This window comes from Strongylocentrotus purpuratus, unplaced genomic scaffold (assembly GCF_000002235.5).
Source record: "Strongylocentrotus purpuratus isolate Spur 01 unplaced genomic scaffold, Spur_5.0 spur5_scaffold_1, whole genome shotgun sequence".
Lineage (NCBI taxonomy): Eukaryota > Metazoa > Echinodermata > Echinoidea > Camarodonta > Strongylocentrotidae > Strongylocentrotus > Strongylocentrotus purpuratus.
In genome coordinates, this window is record NW_022145594.1 from 43,831,991 (window position 1) to 43,841,286 (window position 9,296).

Consider the following 9,296-nt stretch of genomic DNA (forward strand, 5'->3'; position numbering starts at 1 on the left):
CACACCTTCAACAGCGCCCTCGGAGTTGAAAACACTCACATCGGTTAAAGTGTTTGAAATGTGTATAGGATCCTCCTTGGAAATTTTTGACCGCATCCTCCCTAAGCTACCCAACATCAATAATCTCACCATCATTCGCGTACGTAGGTCAGAGGGGGGGGGGGGGGGGGGGGGGGGGGGGGGAGTGATGGGCTCATAATGTACATACACTCTTGCCCATAAAGTTGGAATAATTTTGTCAATAGTCAACCCAACCATTTATTGGGCAATATTTTGCCCAGTGGTATTGGTAAACGTAAGTACCCTACTTCACACGAGCATAATTGTTCGTTTTTTAACCAAAATTTGGGCAAAGATATGATCCTTCACAATTGCCTGACTATACGGTAGCCCACTTGTTGGGAAAATATTGACCAAGCTGTTGGTCAAAATACGAAACAATTATGCCCGTGTGAAGTAGGGTACTTACGTTTACCAATACCACTGGGCAAAATATTGCCCAATAAATGGTTGGGTTGACTATTGGCACAACGTTGGACAAAGTGTTGGAAAAATATTGCCCAACCTTTTCACAGTGTATGGTCACTGGATTTGCAATGTAATAACGGACAACTCTTTCCTTTGTTGCGTGAAAAAATATCATACATTTCTGTTTTTCTCCTTAGCACATCCCTTGGGGCACTAACCAACATATTATTAATTGAAAGGTTCTCCAAAAAGAAAAGATACATTATGACAAATTGACATTATAGTCATTTTGTGTGTTGAAACAAATGGAAAAGTCGTCCGGCACTTCGTCATAATGACACTGTTGATTTAGGCATTTTCTTTCATTTGACACCAAACTCATGGTGGTTTAAAGTTTCTTTAAAATGATATTAACAAAATATTATCTTTCATCTAAGATGGCGCCCCTCCGATTTAGGGGTTGCCGGTACAAATACAAAAAAGTACATCTGAAATATCATGATAACATTTTCGAATAAAGAAGGTGTGTTTAGTTTAATATGGAAACCAACTCAAAATCTAAGCATAATATCTAAATTTTGCCCTTCGCTTACAAGGTCAGATCTGTTTCGTTTGGCATAAAAGACAATCTGATTAGATTTAGAGTTAAGTAGATCAAAGTGTGTATCACCATAGGAAGACCAATTGATTAGAAAGTTCATAGATGTCAATATCTGAAATTGCGGGTATCAGCTTTGATATTGCAATATTTCAAGATCAACAAGAGGTATGCGTTTCAAACATTGTGATAGGTTTTTTTCACCACAACTTATTTGTTGAATCTGACGAAACTTGATACAGGGATATTTTTATACCGATTTGTGGAAAACCCCTGTGCTTATTTATCTGTTATATAGCAAAGAATATTGAAAGTAATAAGCTTAATCTTTTTTAAATTTTCATTTATAAGGCCTGTGGAAATGAGCTCACTCCTGCAAGTTTTAGTGAGTTGTGGAGCAGTCTGTCCATCTTACCACATCTCCATCGACTAGAACTGTATTTGCCACATCACCTCCTATATGAACTAAGCCCACTCAAATCGGTGAAGGTGTTCAAAACGGACACTTCTTCCCGGTTCCCATGTTCAGAGCACTTTTTAAATGTATTCGAGAACTTACCAAACATCCATGAACTTATCATATATTCAGATGTAAGTATTAATTAATTTATTTATTTACTCATTGATTCAGGTTTCTTTTAATAACAGATTAGTTTCATTCAAAGTCACGCAGGTCTTGATTTAAAAGCGGGCCCTGCTCACAAGTCTTGGGTCCCCGTAGATGTTATCTAGATGAGCCCATGCCGCATCAATTATTATTATTATAATTATTATTACCATTGTAATTTTCATCATCAGCAGCAGCAGCGGCAGCAATCATTTTCACATTCATCATCATCATCATCATCATCTTCAATCACTATAAGTATTAATATTATAAGTAGTAGTAGATATAATAGTATTGGTAGTAGTAGTAGTAGTAGTAGTAGTAGTAGTAGTACTACTATTAGGAGTAGTAGTACTAGTAGTGGTATACGGTTGCTATAGTTGTGATTGTATTTGTTGCTGCTGCTGCCATTTGTATATTTTAGAATCTTTTGGAACTGCTGTTCACACGGTTCAATTTCTCTTTAATCCACAGCTCTTTAGAGGGAAAGATACAGACGATGTTTTCAGGAGGTTTTGGGAAATTCTGCATTATTTAAATAATCTAACAACATTAAGGCTTTGTCTTTCAAGACAAATTCCACATGGACTCAACACGCTAAAGACGATCAAAACTTTTGAGGTGACAGTAGAATTGGATCCGTATTTGTTGTCAGGAATACTTAATCGTTTACCCTCGGTTCGTGAATTGATAGCGATTGGCAAAAGCGAAAATGACGTACAGTTTCTTGATGCCTTCCTATCGACTTTGACAGATAGTGTGATGAAAAGAAAAACAAGATTGAAGAGTATTACAGTATCTTTCTTATTCAGTTACCTTCGAGGACAAACAATATCTTGTGACACCGTTAGGAAGTTCATCAACATGTTGAAATCGAGCCCAAAAGTGCAGAACGTGGATATTGCTTGTAAAAATAAATTTGAATGCGTGTTCAAGGAATCAGATTTGCTAGAAATTGTAAAAGCAGCGACATCTATATCGTCATTACATCATTTAAGGTGAGCATTGTACCTTTTCAAATAATTTGAGCTGCCTTAGAAATGTAATAATTGGAAAGAAACGTTGAACAGAATCAGAAAGACTTGCGAGAAATCAACTCGAGGACAAATTTAATAAAATATTGTATATGCCGTAGAAATCATGTTCGGATTACGTAATACGTCTTTGTAATGTCCGCACATTTCAATAGGTGATGATGGACAAGAATATTGAAATTGTTTAAGGTTGATTTTCTGATAGTCTTTGCGATCGTATTGGTTATAGTTTAAAAGTATTCTGTGTCATTCCAAGGGTTACAATTCAGCGCACCCACACCTGTTCTCAAATTAAAGAGGGAGTTGTGTGAAGTGCCCACGCGTATTTCTGAAGGGAAACATTGACCCGTACTCCTTTCAGAAGTAAAGATAAGCAGCTAGGTCACGGGAAAACGGGTCAAATTTGGCAAGATATGTAAATGGGTACCTGGCAAATAATGGGGTAATGATAATAATGCAGGGCCCTCAGGAGGATCAGTATGAGTACTGATGTAAATACCTTGGGTAAATAAGACGCTATAATTAATTAGTCAGTATCGTTATTAGAGGAAATTACATCCCAAGAAAAATATTTAATTATTCTGAGAGAATGATTGTATTGTTGCCCATCAATCTACAAGATTCCTAAGCAAAGTGTTTTAGAGAGGTATAAACTTAGCATAATGTGCAGTATATCAGCACGACATGGGCATCTCCATTTTCTTGATAATGTGACGTAATATGGGCAGTCGGTTATCAAATGTAATCAAATTTATGGATGCTTCCTTTCAACGTGTGTGTGGGTATATTTCATTCACCAGCTATTATATTTTGAACTACAATTGTCAGAACAATAACCGCATAAAAAATTTGGTGAAGGTTTCGCATAAATTAAATAAATCTGTCATCTGATTTATTTAAGTATTTTTAAATAAATGAGTTATAATTGTTCTCCCGTTATGTACCTATGTCTTCAAATATTATTTCCTGCATTCTCTATGATTTCCCTCATTAAAAAGTAAAGATTTTCTTATTGAATTAAAAAGTCTTTCCAACTAGAGCTTGGTGCATGATACATGTACACGTTCGCCTGGTACGTTGCATTATCAAGACAATGGCTGCACACATGTCATGCTATACATCATGCCAAGAAATATTCATGTCTTGAACATTTCCTTAAAGGTGATACAAAGTTTTGGTAATATTTCAACAGGATTAGACTATGAAATTTAAAATTTAATTGTCATTGTGAAACTTAGTGTTGGGATAAGCATCTTTGAACAAATCAGGCTCTAAAAACGCTAAGAATTTAAGTAAATATCAAATTTATCGGCATATAGCCCCGTTTAGTCTCATTTGACAACGCCCCCTATCTCAGAGTCCAGCAGCCTATAAACATGTTAGCCTATGGACTTTTACACCAAAAAAAAATCGTTACAAATTCATTTTTTGTTTAAACGAAAAGCACATCCACCCCGACGTACGTTTACACTAGCTCTTTCATTGGAACCCTCATGTCCCATTGACTTTTGAAAGTACACCCACCGTAATTTGATCAAAATAGGTCGCAAGCTCGCCATTGCATATATAACGCATGTGTAACAAGTCGAACTTTGGACGCAATTTACCACGCGATTGTAAGATTATAGGTCAAGCACACGAAGGATAAGAAGCATGAATTATCATAGACAAGTTCTTCTTGGTTCATTATGTCCACTTCAGTCAACCCCCACCGTAATTTGTCCATTTAGTATAGGCAAACATTTTCCGAGGTAAGCAAAAACATGAATATTCATGACACACCATGGACTATTCGATTATTAACAGAGGGGTGCAATTATGCACCACATCAAACTCCCCTACTTTCAGTCAAGTATTTCATTGTATTATGTAGTTTGGTAGGTATATTTTACTAACTGTTTAATTATCAGATATCAATGATAGTTTAAAGATATGGAAAAGGTTCTTGTATTTTATATTTAGCAAAGCAATCTCACATACAAAATCACTATCAAGTGTCGTCTGATACGCCGATTTCCCTCTATACGTTCTATAGACGGCGAACTAGCTACGCTTGTGCTGGCGAAAATGAGACAACCGGAGCAATATGTGCTCCCCATGAATTTAAAATAGCGCCTACGACCATACAATGGTAGCTGAGACCATACAAAATCTCGGAATATGCAGTTTTGATATATAATTTCCAAACTGGGAAAGAAAATCGGTCGATTTTAGTCAAGAAACATTGTTTTGAAGCCAAAATAATATAAATCTTGAGAGGGAGCTATACAACATAAAGAGTTTATTGAAGTTCACATTTTCATCACTTAAGACTCGATTTCAACCGCGACAACGATCATTGAATATTTAATTGTAGGATCGCATATGCTTCTAATATGTTCATTTGAACCAAATTCATGACCCCATACCAAAACTTTGTATTACCTTTAAGAAATATTGTACATCATGTAGATGAGTAAAGGTCTAGTGGATACGTCAGACTGTGGATCGCATGGTTCGCGGTTCGGTTCCCGGAGCGGAACTACTGTCTTTTGGCAAGACATTAATCTACATTTGCCACATTCCACCCAGGTGCGGTAAATGGGTACCCGGTAGGAAGACATTCCTTGAATGCTTTAGCGCCCTTTCATAGTATCTCGGCTAAAGCCGGGGTAATAATGTGATTGCAGGGCCCTCAGGGAGAACAGTTTCAATACTGATGAGACTACCCTGGTTAAACAAAACATATTATTATCATTATTAATATTATTATTAATATCAATAGGCAGGAATGAAACTCGTCTCTCAGCATACCTAAACTTATTTGTTGAGGTGAAGTTTCCTTTAAGATCATTCTGCGACATTGTAATGTTACAGATTACAATACATTTGAGGAAACCCAGAATGTACTATTGTTATTATTGTTGTTGTTGTTATTACTATATTAATGATAATAATTATTATTATGATTATTATTAGTATTACTATCATTGTAATAATTTTCATTAAGGATAATAATATTATTGATACTAACAATAGCCTTTGCATAGGTTTCTAGGCGCTAATTGTTATTACCAAAGTCATTGGATTCACTTGCTATTCTGCACAAAATAGTGCACATGCTCCACTCCCTGGGTAGTACTCCAGTCAAGCACCATTTACAAGTGCACCTTTATGTACGTAAGAAGATGATGACAAAGATTTTATTGATTTTGTGTAATAAGAAAACTTCGAAAACTAATTCTCGCCTTCACTGCAGAATATCGTGTGCTATTGATTCAACGGGTGAGCTCAGATCATATGTGTCACAAAACAACGAAACTGAACACATCATGTCTTCTCCGGAGGAAAACAGCAAATCGCTTATCAGACTGACATTATACAGAGATGTGTATGAGGTGAGAGGATAGAAAATTTACATCCACTGGCATAACAAACAATAATATAAATTATAAATTCATAAAAATGTTCATAAAAAACATCTTTATTTTCCACTTTGCGTTTTTTTTTAAAGGACCAACATCATTAACTTCACATGTGTTGCAGATCACCTAATCCGTCAGCAGTGAAGAATTCCCGTCTACTTTGGCTTACTTCTTCCCATTGTGGTCACGTTGTTGCATTAAACGATATTTTGTCCAAAAAAAGCAGCCCCTATTTACGAAAGTTTGTGTACCCAGAAGCCGCAAAGTTCATTGAATAAATCAAAGCTGATTATTTAATAAACTAATTCATACTTCCTTTTTCTCAATTAGTGGGGCAGCTTCTTTGCCAGACGAATTTTCGTTGAGGAGGTTTGGTTTCTCTCACGTCTCTGAGCTATACAACAGGAAGCTGTAAATAAATGACATATCTCTGAATATATTGTCTGGGATGGAGTGTGTGTGGGAGTGGGTGGGTGTGCGCCAGGTCCATGTGTTAATGTATGGATGGGTCGTTTAATCATGTGGTACGTCAGTGAGTCATTTTGAAAGCTGAGACACAGAAGGACCGTGTTCAGGTCTGTGTATGCCTATTCCACAGTTATATCTTTGTATCAGTATAAACTATGGTACGGGGTGAGATGTAGGGGGGGGGGGGGGGTAGAAATCATTTAGGTCATTGCCATATTGGTCAACTCTTCCCTGGATAGCCTTTATGACCGAAGAACTATAAAATGATTCAAAGTTCTACAATATCGCTTATAGTTGTAGTTGTATTTTTTTTGTATTACAATTTGCTATGAAAGTCTTCGGATTTGCATTCATTACTGATAGATTATTCTTAGTTTGTCTCAAATCATTATTTATATATATATATACAAAAGCTCAGCCATTAATTTGTATATTTAATTTTAATCTTTAATCATAGTGTATACATGTATATACTTGATCTAGGCCATCCGGTCGTTGTGGAAAGCAGTTTTGTCACTGACAATGCTACCCTGTAAAAAAAAACGCCAATAAATATAAAAAATACAAATGAAATACTATACTTGTTATTCAGAATGCAATGTTGCAAATCGTTTGAGGATATGATACAAATAATCTAATCATACACTATTGTATGATCATCCATTGTATAATACACTTAGGGGTGATTTTTTTGTTCACATTTTGGTTTCTGTTCAATATGTAAGAACTAGCATTTTTTGTTAAATTGTTTTGAATTTTCTTCATGGACTCTACCAGAGACGTAGACTGTTCAGGTTATACAAGGTACATACCAATCTTGTAAGGGGTGAGGCATTCGTTTTTGCCGAAGATTCATAATTCCCAATCGGAAATTTCCCATACCACGAGGTTCATGATTCCGAAAATTAACATTATTTCATCTTTGACATTGAACCCCATTGTCGTTTTTGGAATTACGAAACTTTTGAATAACAAGCCGTCGTAGTATAATTTTTTGGAATTAACCTTTAAACTGAAACCAGTCCTCGGAAAAACGAAATTAATTAATCCTTGTAACAATGTCACAACTTTCTTTCATCAGGAGGGATGCTCTTATCTAGCGATCGGTGACACCATATTACTTGATAATTTTTTTTTAAGTCATTCATTGTGAATGGTTATACCATTTAAATCAAATTAAACTGCCCAAAACATTTTATTGTTAATGAAACAATATGACAGAAATGAGTCAATTAATATTTGTTACTTTGTTGTTTGTATGTTTTAGACAATCAGTAGAAAGGAATAACTAACCATTTCTATTTGAAAATGGTCTCTCACTAAAAAGGAAAGTCAGAGTCATCCTTTTAAATTGTTTACATATAAACATGTTAACCTTTAGAAGATCTTGACAGGTATATTGAAAAAGAAAGTCACACCTTGTTTTGCCAAATGTTTATTTTAAAAGAGAAAGTGACTCCTTGTTTTTTAACGAATTTCATTTTCCAGGGGAAAGTCATTCCTTGTTTTAACAAATGTTTATCTGTAAGGAGAAATTCACTCCTAGTTTTAACAAATGTTTATCTTAAAGGAGAAGGTCACTACTTGTTTTAACAAAAGTTTATCTGCAAGGAGAAACTTACTCTTAGTTTTAACAAATGTTTATCTTAAAGGAGAAGGTCACTACTTGTTTTAACAAAAGTTTATCTGCAAGGAGAAACTCACTCCTAGTTTTAACAAATGTTTATCTTAAAGGAGAAGGTCACTACTTGCTGTAACAAAAGTTTATCTGCAAGGAGAAACTCACTCCTAGTTTTAACAAATGTTTTTCTTAAAGGAGGAAGTCATCTTGACAAATGTTTATCTTAAAGGAGAAAGTAACTCCTCACTAATGTTTATCTTAAAGGAGAAAGTAACTCCTCACAAATATTTCTTAAAACAAGGAGTGACTTTCTCCTTTAAGATCGACATTTGTCAGGAGTGACTTTCTCCTTTAAGATAAACATTTATTAAAACTAGGAGTGACTTTCTCCTTTAAGATAAACAAATGTGAGGAGTGACTTTCTCTTTTAAGATAAACATTTGTCAGGAGTGACTTTTTCCTTTAAGATAAACATTAGTGAGGAGTTACTTTCTCCTTTAAAAGAAGAAAGTCAAACTCCTGACAAATGTTTTTATATAAAGGAGAAAGTCACTGCTTGATTTTATTAATATTTATAGTAAAGGAGAAATTCACTTTTTGTTGTAACGGGTGTTAATCTTCCGTTATTTAGTTAATTGGTTTCATCCTGTATATATTTGACCAAATAATTTTATTATACTTTAATTGGATCACTTGACAATGAAGCCTGTGCTCTGTCGCTATTGATCGTTTATTACCTGGTGTAATTCAATGCTTATTTCTATTCTTTGGTTTTAACATATTGAGTCATACTGAGTGCATGTTTATCACATACATATAAACCTGTCTTTCAAATTATTGTAAGCTCCACTTGCATTATGTGCATTCGGAAACATACATAGATCGTACAAGTAATAAATGCAGTGAAAAAAATCCAAAGTTTCTGCGTGTTGCTGTTCTCTTTGTTGGTGTTCTAAATGTGACATTCCTAAAAAATATCCTATACTGGAAAACGGAAAGAAATCTCAATCTCAATACATCCTGTCTGAATATGATAATGAATATGAAAATGAATAAGAGTTGAGCTAGTGCTGGAAGTTTATTATTGGGTTTTTGT